The sequence below is a fragment of the Rattus norvegicus genome, chromosome 3 (assembly GCF_021556685.1).
Source record: "Rattus norvegicus strain SHRSP/BbbUtx chromosome 3, alternate assembly SHRSP_T2T, whole genome shotgun sequence".
In the NCBI taxonomy this organism is placed as follows: Eukaryota; Metazoa; Chordata; class Mammalia; order Rodentia; family Muridae; genus Rattus; species Rattus norvegicus.
The window spans coordinates 44,309,486-44,326,455 of NC_141536.1; the positions used below are offsets into that span (position 1 = coordinate 44,309,486).

Below are 16,970 nucleotides of genomic sequence, written 5' to 3' on the forward strand. Positions count from 1 at the left end.
CAAGTTCTCATTTCCCATGTACGTCCCAGAGCATCCCTTACCACTGCTTTTACTTGTTTGACTACTGCTCTCTCTCTCTCTCTCTCTCTCTCTCTCTCTCTCTCTCTCTCTCTCTCTCAACTGTGACGGTATTTTTTAAGCATTAATTACAGAACAAACGTGTATTGAGTTCTTACTGTGCAGCAGGACAGAATTGTATCTAGTCCATCTTTCTGTTTCCAGTGAGTAGCACAATGCATGACACTTCATAAGTAGTCAGTTACGTTTATGGGGCAGAGTAATGAAATGCATGTTTTCATTGCCTAGAGTTTCACCAGCAGCAGGGCAGCCACTCGAGAGATAATGAACGACAGTTGAGCAAACGAATGGCTGTTTGGGAGGGTACAGAATAGAGCCAGGGGAAGGGACATTATGCTCCCTGCCATGACTGTGATGAGAACTGTCAAAAGGCTTCTTATGCAGAGAACAGAAAATGAAGGAGGGACTGAAGAGAAGACAGAGTAGAAGGGGGTTTGAGAAAATACCCCTTTCACCGGGTCCACATTGATGCTGGTCTGAATATCATATTCCAAGCTGTAAGGTACAGGGAGGTTTGCTCTTGCTTCCTGAAGATGCAGTTCCCAGTTTCCTGCCCTCAGAAAGAAAGGAACACAGCCTTCTGTGAATCTCCTACAAGCAGAGATCCCACTAGTTTGAGTCCTGAAGGAAACTTTGTCCCTTAGCCAAGCAGGTCATTTCCCTCTGTATCTTCAGGAGAAAAGTGTCATGACACCCGCAGACCCTGAAATCATGAAGGTACCAAGCCTATGCTATGATTGTTCCTGTATTTAAGTCCCAGATCTCACGCCTTCCCTGCCTTAAGCAGCCACACATGCCATGGCTCTAACTGTGCGGATTTCTGTTCCGTTCTCATAGTTTCTCAACATAGACTTTAGCTGCCATGGCATACAATATTTTTTCTGTCCCTACGCTGAGAACTTTCGCCTTTTCTACTTAAAGCAAGTCTTCATAGCTCCACTCCCCCATCTCAGTTCTGGTATCACCTCACCTATTCTTTGAAGGCATTTTTTTTTCAAGTAAAATAAGAATTTCTTGAATACAATTCAGTAGCACTGTGACAGCCGGAAGCTGATATAACCAAGAGGGATAATGAACAAGTAGCACATTCTAGACTGATATACTCAACAAAGGGGCCATTCAGGCTCTGGGCAGGAAGAAGCGAGATGGTATAAGATTTTACTTCTGAAAGTCTCGGTACTGAAATCTTGAATTGTATTTATTTCCAGAACTTTCCATTTAATAGTTTTATACTGTGGGTTGACTGTGTGTAACTAGAACCTTAGAAAGACAAACTACAAATGGGTGAGTATAGGGGAAATACCATATGCAGCTATAAGAGGGAGATCAGGAATCTTGTGATGAAGAGTAAAGCTGGCAAGGGGGATTGGGGAGAGAGGTACACAAACACAGCAGGCTGGAGGGAACACACCTCTTTCAGAGGGAATCCATAGTTATGTGAAATCCAAAGGCAAAGGAAAGATACCAAGTCAGAGATGAACATCGGAATGAGGTCATCAGTAGTAAAAGGCTCTGAGCCACATACATGGACAAAGACCATCAGGTCCCCAAGCTCACTCTGCTGAGAGGAAGCCATGAGGGTTCTGAGGGCACCAATGCTCTTGTAGGTTCATCTCACTAAGGCTCGGCTCTTCTTAGCTTTCCCAAGCACCCTTTCTCTGTTGGAACAACAAATCTTTCAGAAAAAAATCTCCACTTAGTGTAGGTGACTAAATCTTTGTATTTCTAACAAAGATCCTGCCACACTGTGTACACTTTCAGTCTGGGTGGCAAAAGCTTATAGAACACTGCCATGACATTTGCTTAGAGCCAAGCCTGGAGGTTCTGACTACATTTGAGAGTTTAACCCTCTTCAAAGAGTGTGAGTTAAGAGGTGGACCCACAGCTGGTCTTTATTCAGAAGGGTAGAAGGAAGTCCCCGACTTCGGGAACCTGCATTAACTAGTCTGACTCACTGTGTTTAGCTTCGGCCCAGCCATTCATTCAAATCAAAGATGGCTGTCTGGAACCCCTAGCCTGCCCTAACACTCATGAAAACACTCCCAGAATGGGAAGTGTGACGTAACCTGGAAGGGGAAACCAACTGGATCATGGGAGCCTTAATAATGACTATTGACTTAGGCTAGCTCCTGCTTTATTTAAGTGCCAGTGACACATCTCCTTGGGTTGTTTGGCTGTTTTTTTTTTCCCCCTGTGAAAATATTTGATGGAAGTTAGAAGACAATGTAAACGACAGTGCTGTCTCTGAGTCTGCTGTGGAGACACCGCATGCAGTCTGTGTAGGAGTTGTTTGCAGACTTCCCTGGCTCATTTGGGTGTGGGTAACACAGAGTCATGCAAGTGGATATCTTTGTCTTCAATTTTAAGACCTTTGTAAAAATTGTTTTTGAAAAGGGATATGTTTAGACTTCTTGCCATCCTCCCATTGTGGGCACAATGTCCACAATGTATTAAGCACAAAAATGTCTTTTGACCTAGACCACACAGTTTAGGTAAGATTTATATATTTTTTAATTTGGTAGAACACACGTGGCAAACAAGCTACCATTTGAAACATTTCTAAGTATACATCCAGTGGCAATGAATCTATAGCATTAATTATAATATAATCCAGTGGTAATAAGTACATTTCACAAGCTATACAATTCTTACCAAAATCTGCTTCAAGACCTCTTTCATTACCTTTACCATTCCCCTAGAAACCCCTGTTCTATTGTCCATCTCTAAATTTAACTATTCAAGACTCACTCTGTGGTTTGTCCTTTTGTGACTGTCTTATATCACTTAGCATAATGTCCTGACACTTCATCCATGATATAACCCATGTCAGAGGACAGTCCCTTTGAAGGCTGAGTGTCCTTCTGTTGTACATATGCATAGGAGACATTTTGTTGACCCATTTAGTTAGAAATGAAATTTTAGGCTGTTTCTGGCTTTTGGCTCTTGTGAACAGTGGTGGTATGTATGTTAGTGTTCGAGTACCTGCAGATGGCTCTCCAGACTTTAGTTCCTAGATGATGAACTAATAATAACTTTTGCCTTTCAGGATATCAGGGAAGACTGACTTATACCATTTTGAGATGGATCCAGGCTTTCATAGGGGCTGAGATTATGATACTTCAAGAAAAGAATGCAAAACTGGAAGTAAAAAATGGATTTGTTAATCACAAATAAGACAAGAAAAGTCTTGACAAGTTGCCAAAGGCTTGGAGACAGCAGTGCTCTTGATCAGTTTGCTCTTCCTTGACGTCACCTCAGGCAATTCACCAGAAATCTTTACCTAGAATCTGTTCCCTTCTCATCTGGAGCCACTTCTAGTTCCCAGTAACTCCAGGAGCCTATGGGAACTGGCAGGCTGAGCTTAGACTCCATCCACGTCATGGTAATCCCCATCTGCTTCACTCAGGGTCTGTGCCTACTGAAGCCGGTGTTACTGAATGCTTACCAAGTACCAGACACGACTACACTGTTCATTTGTTTGCTTCATTTCATTCATACCCCAAAAGAAAAATCCCATACAGGCGATTTTATACCCATTTACTGGATAAAGAGAGTGAGACCCAGGGAAGCTATCCAAATGCCTCTGCTACTCTTGGGGCAGAGCCTTGAACATAGGCCACTTCCCCCCGCTCCCCGCAGAGCTCAGCATCTCTGTGCAGATAAGAGACGATTATGAAATCATAAGAGTATCACAAAAGAGATGTCAACAAGAAGGGAGGCTTTAAATGTGCCTCTGTGTCATTAGGTTTCTTGTTCTACTCTGGCCTACTCTGCATCCATCTGTCCTTTGCTTTCTGCATCTTGAGGGTCATTTACACTGCTGAAAATGAGTCAAGGCTGCTGTCCTGGACTGCGAGATTCTTTCTATCCCTTCTCTGTGTGAAGTTTAGTTCAAACCACTTGAACAAAATGAAACAAACCATGATGGCCTCTTAGGGGAAGCTGCAGCCACTGGTAGGCAGCCAGGCACTGAGTGCAGCCTGGTACCTTCTGGGCTGGGAGATGTCTAAGAACTCAGGCCTGGTGCTTGCCTGCCACCTGCCCACTCTGGAGCCCAGCAGGCACTCAGGGAATCCTCCTCTGAGCTAGCTGAGCATCCGAGACTTAGGCAGCCTTCTGCCTCAGAAATCAGAGATTACTTTGAAGACTAAGCTCTTTCTGGATTTTTGCTTGTGAAATAAATTCAAGATGAGATAAAAAAGAAAGAAAGGAAGAAAGAAAGAAAGAAAGAAAGAAAGAAAGAAAGAAAGAGAGAGAGAAAAGAAAATACCACCGAGTAGAAGTTTATTTTGACTGCCCTCTGAGGAGACCCATCATGTGCTTTCCCCTAGTTCCACCACACCTCCATATTTTTTCTACCTATGATCCAAGCAAATGGTTTGCTATGGCAAGAAGTTCATGTCAATAAATAAACACTGTGAACCTGGTTTATTCTCAGCTTGCAAGCATGATAGGCATTCCAAACCTTTTTATTCCAATTGATAAATCCAACCGAGAGTCAGGATTCCTCAATTTTAAACTATATACATTTCTCAAAACTATATATATTTCAAAACTATATATATATATTTCAAGACCATATTATATTTCAAAACTATATATTTTTCAATATATATAATATATATATATCCAGACTGTCTATTATTATTGAAATTAATAGACCAAGCATCATTGCGAGTTCAAAAAAATAGATTCTCATTTATTTCTTCTTCCTTTAATTAATTAGCTAACCATTGAGATTACAACCCACACAGAGAACTGTCCTGGGAATACAGTGCAAATTAAAACTGACAAAGCACCTGCCACTCGGAGTTTATAGTGTGAGAGACAAAATATACACAAAGATAACAAGAGGTGGGAGGCAAAAGCTAAGAAACAGCAATGAGTTAATCAGAGTTCTTGTGGAAGACCAGAGAAGAATCTCTTCTGGGTATAATTTAGACAGAGCTTAGAGGGAAGAAAGAGGTACGTGGCTGCCATGGGAAGACCGTGACTAGGCTGTTGGGAGAAGAGAAGAAAGGCTGGGGTGTTTTCTGTGGATAAGTCTATAGCAGGAGACAGGCCACAGGGAGCCAAGAGCCCAAGAGCCACAGCCAGGAAACTACATTTATATTTTGCATGAAAAGGGCAGCTTTTAGGGAAGTTTAGGATGTGTTTTGAAGAGATCACTCTGAGTAGACTGCAGACTGTAGGTAGAGTTAGCATGGATGGAAGCCAGGAAGCTCACTGGAGGCTGTTTCAACAGTGGAAGCCAGAGGTGATGAGTGCTTGGCTTGGACTGCAGTGGAAGTAAAGAAACTAGTGAGGAGTGCTTGCATTCTGTATCTATACCCAAGGTTGACCAGATGTATAGATGATTGCTTGTGGCTGGAAGAGAAATGAAGTGAGCAAGAATTGCTGGAACAGTATGAAGGGCCCACCAGATGACCTCACCATCTCCATCAGCGTTTTCAAGGTCAGAGAGAAATGACATTGTACCCATCCATCATCAAAGTCAGAGTGAGGTCTGATATAGTCTAGTGACTTGGGGAGCCATGAGCATTGCGAAGGGGATTGCAAGGTAGAGCCAGAAGAGTCTAGGTACAGCAGGCAAGAGCTCTATAGCCAGACTGCTCACATGCTGTGTAAATGTTCCTTCAGCCCAGTAAAAGTCAGATTAGCTAGTGTCTTCAGTTCTGGAACTTTCCGAGCACCTGAAGAATAAAAGAAAATTTGAAAAATCCCATTGGCCTCAGGATCTTCCATGGCTGTGCTGGTAGACTAGTAGGGATTAGTTTTGATAGAAAAATAGTCTCCCCGTTTACTCAATATGTCAATCTATTTAGTATGTAGGCTAAAGGTTATATAAATGTGTATGATTCTTCATTAAGCCAGTATGAGGCAGGTGAGGTTGGTAAGCTTATGCTAAACTGAGTTTAAGGTGGAAGAAAGTCAAACTTCTTCTCTCCTTAAAGACAATTTATATAATTGTGACATGACAAAAAAACTTTTTTTTGAGACAGGGTTTCTCCATGTATCCCTGACTGACCTGGAACTCAACTCTGTAGACCAATGTGGCCTTGAGCTCAGACATCCACCTGCCTCTGGAGTACTGGATTAAAGGTGTGTGCCAGCACTGACCATTATGGGAGGTTTTGAGGGAGCACCTTTATGTACTGCAATCTCTCTTGTCTAATGGCTGCTTTGCATGGAATGCCTCTTGTTCTCTATCCTAATCTAAAGTCCCCTTCTCAGCACCTTCACCAAGACAGCTGTTGAACCCAGGCGTAAATCAACCGAAGGCTCGATAGGAATTCAACATTAAAGTAAGGAAAGGGAGAATGTGATTTTTTTTTTTTTTTTTTTTTTTTTTAGCTAAGCCTTATTGTGTATCCCAGGCTGGCTCTGAACTCTAGATCCTTCTGCCTTAGCTGATGCTGAGATTACAGGTGTGCACCGGCATACCCAGTAACAATAGTTTTGTACCAACAAGTTCATTAAAAAATTTAAAGTTAGGGCAAAAAAAAAAAAGCTTTCTGAGAGAAGAAAATTGTTCTCACTGTGAATATTCCGGAAGGTGTGTGTGCATAATAGTGGGTGAGAGCCACGTACTTCCATGTATTGAAATATCATAAATCTTAGGTGTCCATAGACTCAGTAACACGAGGAACACAGTGGCCAGCCCTTTTGCCAGCTCCGGCGTCGGCAGATTGTTGGACATCTTTTGCACAGCATCAGCTGGTCTTGAAGTGATTTAGGGTCTAAACTTTATGCAACCAAAGATGAGGAGGACGGGATTTTAAACTGGCACGATGATTTATTTTATGAATGCCGTTGACAGAAGTACCCGGTCTCCCAAACTGTGTTCTAAAGAAAGCTGCTAATCCTCACCCTCATAATGAACTGTGCCATAGTTTATTTAATATAGCCTATTAAATCCCCTCATCAGAAAGTCATGGTACCCATTAATCTAGTAAACACTCCAAAACGCTCCACAGGGAAGAAAATTGTTAATCTTTGTTTAACAGTTAAATAGGAACCTGCTTTCCCGGGGAAAGCACGTGGTTTTTGACATCCCTGAATCCCTTTCACCTAATATAATCTCAGCTTTGCTGGAAGAGGGGGCCCATGTCTGAGATCATTGGGACCTTACTGAGCCTACTGTCAAGGCAACCCAGAATCCAATAGAAGTTGCCGCACAGCTGTCAGATTTCATAAGGAAGCTTTGCTCCTGTCTTCTGAATGCATCGTCTCCTCAAAGACTCCCCTGACAGGCTTCCTGGAGGGAAAGGTTCTCTGAGAGAAGTTCAGAGGGCAAGTCTATTTTAGGGATAGTGCAGATATAGCCTCTGTTTAAAAAGGCCCAACACTACATTTTCAGTGTGAATGACCCAGTTGGATTCCCCTGTGAAACAGGCCCCAAACTATCATTATTTTCCATCGATTTTTTTCCCCTTCTCTGAACAGAGGACCCCAGTTTTTGCTGTGTCAGCATTTAGCCTGACCCTTTCGGGCACATCCCTAAGTTCTCATTTCCGTCCACCTACCTATCTGGTTTGCAAAGGGTCCAGTAGAGTACTTCTCTGAAGGGTACCACCTTCCCTTCTTGGAGTAGGATCCCTCCTGCCAGGTGAGGATACTGGAATATATTTCATATTTGTTCTCATCGAGCTGTCTGAATCCCGTACTGTGGGTGGCCTTGGCCACACAAGGCAGGAACACTCTTGTTCTGGGTCTCTCCTCTCATCATACCAACTCTCTTAAGAGCACCTTCACTTCTTACAGTGACCGATCGCTGCTTGGATTTTAAAGGTTGTCATCAATTCAGTCTCATCTTGGCATGTTCCTACATTGACGTGGTTTTATCAAAGATCCTCTCATTGCCGTGGGAATCGAAGGAATATATAAGGTCTGTGTTGTCTGTCTACCTTATTGGACTTCAAAGCAGTTAAGAAAGGATCACCACGGCTTATTTGGTTTTCTAAGTAAAATCTGAGATAAAATGTATGTGTGTGTGTGTGTGTTTAATTGAATTCAGTAACAGATCGATGTAAAGAAGCAGACAGATCATGTTCAAGGGTAGATTTGTGGCTTGCAGTTTTCCTTTTCTTAAAAAATTTATTTTTCTCAGACAAAGGGCAAACTAGATCTGAATCCTTTGAACAATATGCAAATAGTAGGATGGTTGACATCCACTTGAAAATATCTGATATCCAAGAATCACACCAAGAGGTATTTGATTTAGTTTTACTTATCTTTGGAATGAGACAAAATTATAGTTAAAGCAATATCTTCAGGTAATTTACTTCACAAATATAGGGCCATCTTATTTTTAAAAATCAACAGTCTGTCTTAAGACATGTCTTATTGTGTGCCTGGCACCTTCTAAATCTTTATCATACTCTAGGCTGACACACATTTCCCTACTTAGAGATACCTGGTATAATGTTTTTAGTTCAGTGACTTCATATATGGATTTCTGACAAAACCCACTTCCACGTTCCCTATTTCCCTTTATTATTAACTTCTTCTGGTTTGTACAGTTTTTACAACTAAGCAACTAAGGCCAGTTACATTGGTTCTCTGACAGCCATACTTCGTTCAGATTTCCTCGTTTTTATCTTACCCCTTTCTGTCTACGAATCCTTGCTGTCATGCTTTTAGGTCCTTTTGTGGATTCTCTCCATTTCATTGAAGAATAAGTGAGGCACATGTGGAGGGTAAATAGTTCACCAAGGCTTCCTAGCTACTTACTGGGGATGCTGGCCTCAAATTAAAGCAGCCTAAGCATACGGCTAACCTTTGTGTTGACGTATCGTCACCTTAATGGTGCTATTTCAGGTTGAAGCACGTGGTTTTCTGGCAGTTCTGGCAGGCAGGTTAGCAGAGTGATGTGCACAACTGATCTGGTGGCTTCACTGAAGTAGAAAACCCATTTATATAAGCAGTTTGCAACAGAGGAACAGTAGGCCTCTGGTTCTTGGGCCTTGAAGAGCTTCTGGTCATCACAGGAGGCTTACAAAACAGAAATTGATTCTCCTTCTGGAGGCTCTGAGTGGGCCCTGGGCCTCTCCCCTATCTCCAAATGACCCCCAACAATCCTTGGCTCCCTGAACTTGTAGATGTGTCTCTCAGATGCCTCCTTCACATGGGTTTTCCTTCTCTGTATCTCCCTCCTACATGGACTCCTGGCCACTGAAGTGCTGACCCTCTAAAAGATCCAGGATGCTGTCCTCTCAAGGGGACCCTTAGTTCTATCTTTTCCTGGTTTACATCTAAAAGACCGTTTTCCAAATAAGACTCCATTCACAGACATCGGGAAGTTAGACATAGCCTCTAGATACAACCACTACTCGACCCATTACAGAGATTAGTAAATCACATTGGCTTGTTAGGAGGAGTAAATGAGACAAGATTATATAAGAGACCTGCATAGAAGGACTGTTTTGAGTTTTTATTATTATTATTATTATTATTATTATTATTATTATTATTATACAAGTTCGCTCAATATACAGGTGTTAGGTTGGGTGAATTATCCCAAATAAAATCATCCCACACATCCATGACTAGTTAGTATGTCTACCATACTAGTTAGTATGTCTACCTTATCGTATTAACATTAGTCTGGTTGTCTATTTTTTCAGTTCTTCCAGGAATTTTATAGGGCCATTCTAGCTCTGGTCTCTCTCTCTCTCTCTCTCTCTCTCTCTCTCTCTCTGTGGGTTGTGTATGTGTGAGAATGTGTGTGTGTCTGTCTGTCTCCTCTCTCTCTCTCTCTCTCTCCTCTGTCTCTCTCTGTCTCTCTCTGTCTCTCTCTGTCTCTCTCTGTCTCTCTCTGTCTCTCTGTCTCTCTGTCTCTCTCTCTCTCTCTCTCTCTCTCTCGGGTGTGTGTGTGTGTGTGTGTGTGTGTGTGTGTGTGTGTGTGTGTGATAGAGCAGGGTAGAGAATACTCTCCATCAACATCAAGACTTTTCCCTAAGGACATTTGTCCAAAAAGACAAGCTTTTGAAGCTTACAAGGGTTCCGTTCATCAAGCCAGGAAACAGGATGAATGCTTTTCCTGCCTTGCATTTCCGTCCTGCAGAAAACAGCTGGCCAGCTCAGCTGCTCCCTGCCCTCGGGACAGCCTCTGAGGTCACTGGTTGCAGCACTTCCGGTTTGTGTTCAGGATCTTTATCTGAGAGGCAGAATTCCAGCTTGGTACTAAGGGACAGGCTGGTCTCCACCACACTGCACTGAGCTGTTACTCCACCCACTGCCTCTGCTGTCTCTGTGGTCTTTTCCTGGCAGCCTCAGGACTCTGAGCTGGCCAGGGCGAATTCCTTCTGCATTTGTCAGAATCTTAGAATGTCAGGGCAAGCAGAGAACTTCATGAAGTTCTCACCGTTGCCTCTCCATTTCTTCCTCTCTTGAGCAGACATGCATTAAACATTCACTCCCATAAGGCACCTAGACAGCAGGCAATGTGCAATATCAAGCAGGCTCAAAGGGCAATGAATGTGCTGAAGAAGGGCTCTCAGCCTGAGTAGATGTTTGCTTGTATAGTCTCCAGTAATCATTGACAGCTTATATTTTGCCTGGAAACATTTTAACATATCTGATGGCCAGCTACTGACAGAACTTACTGGGTCTATGATTTTGTATCTTCATTTTCAACCATCCTACTTTGAAACTAACTAAACTTTTTTTTTCTACTGTGGCAGCAAACTGCTGTAAAAACAGTAGCTCCTGCAGCTGGCACCAAGAGAAGTCCAAGGTATTTGCCCTTCATTTGTTGTCCACATGTAGCATCCTGTCAAGTCACAGTGGACCTTTAGGCTGACATTGACCCTGTTATCTACAGTGCTACTAAAGAGGTACATGTGTTGCAGAAATGAACGTTTGCTTTTTTATTTTCATAACTGTGTTCCATCTTGTTGGTTTTTAATTATGATATATATTTTTATTTTAGAATTTAGAGACGTTTCATTTTCATTAGATTGTTAATGGGGTCTAGGGAAGGATAGCAGTTATGCAAACTGAAGACCCCTTTTTTTGGAGGGGGGTTTCAGAGTAGGACAGAGTATTTGGTATAATGTGGTGTTGGTAGTGTTTCATATTTAGAAAGGTGTAGTCAACTTCTTTGGGAAAAGTTTTCAATTAGCAATAATCGCGCCTCGGATAAACCTCATTGGCTACGATACTGCCACTGCGCAAAGCTCGTAGTCAACTTCTTTAAAACATTTTTTTTTAGCATAAGTAAATTCCTTAACTCTTGAGGCTGTGAGTTCCAGGCACAGTTCACTTTTATTGCACATCCACTAGGGTCTAGTGTTTCTAAAGAAAAGTATACAAGAAACAAGGAAGTGCCTCTTCACATTTGAACATGTGCGCATGCATGAGGGTTTTTGTTTTTTTTTTTTTTGTTTTGTTTTGTATTACAGTTCCCTACTTAACATACTTGAATTGTTGAATTCCGTATAGGGTAACCAAAAGCAGTTTACTTTTGACTCTCTTTGATATTTAGTTTGACCGATACTACCAGAACTTTCTGAATCGCAAAGTTAAAAGAGACTCAGAGGTTTGAAAAGTTGCAGAAATATGTCCTGACAAAAATTTTGAAATTGAGAATAGAAACCTCTAGCTGGCTGGGCACACACACCTTTAATACTAGCGCTTGGAGGCAGAGGCAGGTGAATCTCTGTGAGTTCCATGACAGCCTGGGCTACAAAGTGAGTTCCAGGACAGTCAGAGCTACACAGAGAAACCCAGTCTTGAAAATACAAAAAAGAAGGTGGAGGAGGGAAAAGGAAGGAAGAAAGGAAGGAAGGAAGAAGATCGAAGCTTCTTAATGAAAAAAGGGCTCATTTTTTTTTCATTTGACTTTCATATCTTCATTCCAGTGTGACCCACTGATTACTGATAGTGAGTCACACTTGAATATCCACACACCAGCTGGTGAGTTAACATCTTAAATGAATTGTATACAACTCTGGCCAGGCTGCCCACCCCTCCCTTTGGGAACAATACCATTTTTATTCATCAAAGTTCAGGAAAAAGACTATTCCGTTGAATAAATCTGTTTCATTTGTGGTTACTGCTGTTTTTCTTTAAATGATTAGATGGGACAAATAGAGTTTCTCTTTATGAGAAGAAAACAAAATCACAAAGTTGGAAATCAGTTGATTTAGCCTCCCGTCTCTGCTCATTGAATAATGGATGTGTTGCTAAAAGAAATGGACAAAATTACACACACACACACACACACACACACACACACACACACACACACACACGTTAGAAGTATGACATTTTAAAAGAATATCAAGACCACATCATGGGGTGGGGCACCAGCAAATGGAAAACTTTCTAACTCTCTGAGACAGAATCTCCCCTCCCATTTTGTCCCTGGATACACACATTTCATACCCTTATCTTACAAACCTGTTTCAGGAAACGAAAACAGGGTGACTTTGAGCAAGCAACTAATAATATTTGTAATTCCTTGTTTTCAACACCCCCCACCCTCCTCAAATGGCAGTTACAAATCTTCTACTAATGAAATGCTTTCCATCACCCCAACCAAAGTGGCCTATCAGTGTCATGATCCCCATTCACGTGTAGGTGACTTAAGTATCTTTAATCCATTTCAAGGAGCCCAAGTGGTCTTACCACCCCCCACCCCAGCCTTGTTCTTGAACTCACACATACACAGCTGGCTCCTGTAATGTTCTTACGGGTGGACGTTCAATTTGTGATGACACCTTACAACCTACAGAACAAAATATAAAACCTAACAGCCTTAACCTAGTGTTCTTCAGAGCCTCCCAGAGCTTTACTGACTTACTGTGAAGGCTATCCCAGAAAACGGTCTCCTGATTACACATTTCTATCCTATTTCCCAACAACCCATTTTTTTTTTTAAACCAATCCCTCTGCACGTCCTTTCCTTGACTGGAAATATCTGCATATCTCCACAGAGGTACTTTGATCTTACAAACACTGTACATTCTTAACTGCCCAATTCAAGATCCAATCTCTTTACTGTACCCTGAGGTCCTAACACCCGTCCTATATGAACCCCAGAGCCCCGAATATATTGCTTGTTTGGGATTTACTGTGGACTCTTTTGAAGTCGTGACATGTATAGTTTAACACAATTATATTTCAATTTCTTCCTATTGAGAACTAACACCATTCCAGTCACATAGTAGGCATTCAATAAACCCAGGGCCTGTCATGTATTGATTACTTGATTTCTCTGCCTCATAGGTTTTCTTACTGTTAGCATGAGAATAGTTGAAATTTAACATGGCTGATGGATTGAGAAAGCAAAACAGAACTATCCCCCGTAGGGTAACCAAAGCAGTTGACTATTGATTCTTTTTGATGTTGAGTTTGGCCGATACTACCAGAACTTTCTGAATCACAAAGTTAAGAGAGACCCCCGAGGTTTGAAAAGTTACAGGAAACTATACAAGCACACTGTTCTCTTGGCCACTGGTTTCCAGACCTGGGCATCTCTTCCAAGTCTGATGTTGTAGCCTGTGCTACTTGCTTGCCTAGCGGAATATGGGAGGAGGCAGTCTCAGTCTGTCTCCTTCCCAGGTTCTAGGTAGTATGAACCTGACAACGAGAAAAATGTTAATTTTGGTCAATAGCAGGCTTGGCATGGCTTGGCCTGCCCCTGCCCTGAGCCAAGTCCTTTTCTTGCAGCTGGCTCTGGGCTAGGGACAATTAGATGTGCACCTGGAGGGTGAGAGGAGGCAGGGCTGGGGTAATAAGACCATTCACACTGCCCTTGCACCAAATTCATAGATCCAGAGAGCAACCAGAGGATCAGTCATCTGCAGATGAGTAAAAACTGTGGGAAGGGCCGGATTGTTCATTTGTGCTCCTGGTAATGATGGATATCACAATAGAGCAAGCCCGAGGTTCCTGACTCCTCATGTCCCGAGTGATGAAGGGAGGTATAAACTCAGTCCGGCGTTTGGGGAAACAGGACTCTTGTTGGACCTGTAGGTTTGTTTAGTATAACAGTTTTCTCACACGTTTGTTACATTGGGTACTTTGAGGAAGGGACCCCTGAATCTAATTTGCATAAAGGCACCAAGTAGACGCCAGTGGTCTCTTTAGACCACTCCCTCCATCACTCCCTCAGTTCCATTGAGCATCTTTTGGGACCTGTGAGCAATAAAGCAGAAATGCCTTTTCTAGTCACGGATGGTGGCTCTTGCCCATAGTTCCTACCCTGAGGCGGGTGAATTGCCAGAAGTTCAAGCTGGTTTGGAATATAGCATGAGATTTTCAACAAACAGTGACAAGAACAACATTTTTTTTTCCCGCATTTGTTCTGGAAAGAAAGAGTATGGAGAAAGCTGAGTGTGTAGGGAACAGAGTGAGGCAAAATGCTCGATTTCACCTCTTTATTCAGTAGGAAAGGGTCTAAACTTGGAGTCACAGGACAGACAGACAAGGTAGATTAAAAGCTACCTCTTGGTTTAGGCATGGCATAGCTAGTGGACTGACTGCCTCCCAGCCTGTCAGTGGGATGTTTGGAAAGCTGCCTCACCCCCATGCACTCTCCTCCACAGAGCTTCCAAGCTCTTCTGCTCACTGAAAGAGGTAAAGGCAGCCAGGCAGAACCCCTAGTAGCCAAGAATGGGGGGGGGATTAAGGGGGTGGATCTCTGCAGCTCTCTCATCAGGCGTGTGTGTTAGCCAGATTTTTCCATCCCTGTGGCAATCACTAGAGAAGAAAAGAGGCATGCTCTATTTCAGCTCCCACTTCAAAAGGTTTCCGTCCATGATGGCAGAGCGGCTCATCAGGGTGACCCGGAAGCAGAGACAAGGGAGGTCTATACCAGCAGAGCCACTCTTCTTCCCTTTCTGGTCCACTGAGGCAGGCTACCGGGCTATTAGGTGATGACACCAGCACTCAGAGCCAGCCTCAGTTTGGAAACGTCCCACAGATGTGCTCAAAAGTGTGCTTTGCTACTCTTCTGGGCACTCCCCAGTCCAGTCAAGTTGACAGACTAGATTAATCACCATAGACAGTGGGACTCCAGCATGACAGGTGTGGCTAATTCTGTCTGCTTGTGTGTATCATTCGGAATCTCCTAGGTTTTAGAGACAACCGCGGAGCAAGAGGTCAGGAACCTCGTAGGAGTTTGGGATCCTGGCTTTGTAGGAGAAGCCATTTGCTTCAGATAGTCAGTGGTTCTCTCCAAAGAGCTAACTCAGATGGAGAAGCCCAATAAGAGGCAAGCAGCATCTCTGAAGGAGAGGGCATGTGGGTCGCCAGTCAGGAGGCCTTGTGTGTCAGAAGCTGCATATCAGCTAGTGGGGCTGGAACCATCGATATGATACGGGAAGGTGAGATGAGAGACTGGTTTGAAGCATGCACATACAGTACTTAAATCGGCAGCCATTTTGGGGTTTGCTTACAGCAAGTGCACAGCCACTGCTATCACCTTGACTAGTATAGAAGCTGGTAAACGCCAATAGCCAGTATGAAGCTGAATGAACTTCTTTTAAAAAAAAAAAATCGGGGCTGGGGATTTAGCTCAGTGGTAGAGCGCTTGCCTAGCAAGCGCAAGGCCCTAGGTTTGGTCCTCAGCTCCGGAAATAAAAAAATTAAAAAAAAAAAAGAAAAAAAAAATCACGCATGGATACTACTCTCTGTGGCTGAAAAGACCCACTATGCTGTATAAACCTCCTTGTGGCCTGGTACTAAGTGTGCCAGCATCTTCCATACCTACCCAGTCCTGTCTGACCCCTTAGGTCTATGCCTTCTCCAGGCACCCTCCTAGGTGTCTGGAAGGCCCGCCTACATAATGACGTCAGTGCTTTAGGTTTGGATCTTATTTGGCTTTATGAGAATACCACCCCCCAACCCCGCACACACCCATTTGATTCAGAGATTTGGTCTCATTAACACCTGTACACTTATTTAATTGAAATCAAGTTCAAAAAGCTGAGAGCTGGGAAATTGTCTGGTAACGCGAATCTGTAAACCCTTCTTCCTGCTGTCTCCCGGCTGCCGGTAAATACCCGGAAAAGTCAGCGTCCCCGGAAGTGTTTGGACTATTCTGCTTCTGGCCCAATGGGCAGTCATAAATAAAAATGAAAGGCACTGGAAGAAAAGCTAGATTAAATTTATTTGAGGCTTAGCAGGGCTCGGCTCCGGTTGGGGGTGGTAAGGACTGCTGGCTTGTCCCTGTCATGTCTGATTTGGCTTTCGAGTTCCACACCTGTGTCTTCAGGGTGGAAACAGGCATTTCTTGTGCTGTGGATGATTCACCTTTAGCTCTAGTGTTCATGGGACACATGAGTCACTGCCATTTCAGAGAGAACAGTCAATGGAAAGAACCTCGGTTTTCAGAGCAGGGCCGTTTCCTTATACTTTCCAGACCGGAAGCAAGCACTGAGCCAGCCAGGCCCTCCTGGGACTTCTGGGCATTTCAGATTGATGGTATTCCAGAACACCCGGGATAGGGGAATACTACAAAGCTTACAGGTGTAAAGTCGGGGTGTCAGGTAACCCGGATTCTCTAAAATGACTGGGTACCATTTCAGGACTGATAAATTTCCTAAAGGATGTGTCGCCTTTCGAGTGCTGCAGCTAGGAGATGCAGCAAAGGCAGTCACCGTGGGTCCCGTGGCTACTGCATAATGTGACAATCCTGAAACTGGGCTACCTGACAGTCCTGTCAGTCGGGTTGACATCAAACTGTGAGATAGACAGATTTCCTAAAGCTGGTGGTGACCCTGCCCGGGTTGCTCGCAAACTAGTGTCACCAGCTAAACTGCAGCAGGGTGGCTCATTTCAGGAAGGGCAGATTAGGTAGATGGGAAACCCTTTGGCTCTACAGCAAGTCTCTTAAAGCACTGTGAACGTTGTCATGTTCTTCTGTCACAAAGCCTCCCCTA

At 43.3% G+C, this 16,970-nt stretch overlaps 1 protein-coding gene and 1 pseudogene across 2 annotated transcripts in view; both read right to left on the bottom strand.

The window, feature by feature from the left end:
- Positions 1 to 16,970, bottom strand: part of Itgb6 (integrin subunit beta 6) — a 123,608-nt gene that overhangs the window by 79,604 nt on the left and 27,034 nt on the right.
- On the bottom strand, positions 11,179 to 11,260 carry LOC120102123 (U4 spliceosomal RNA; annotated as a pseudogene).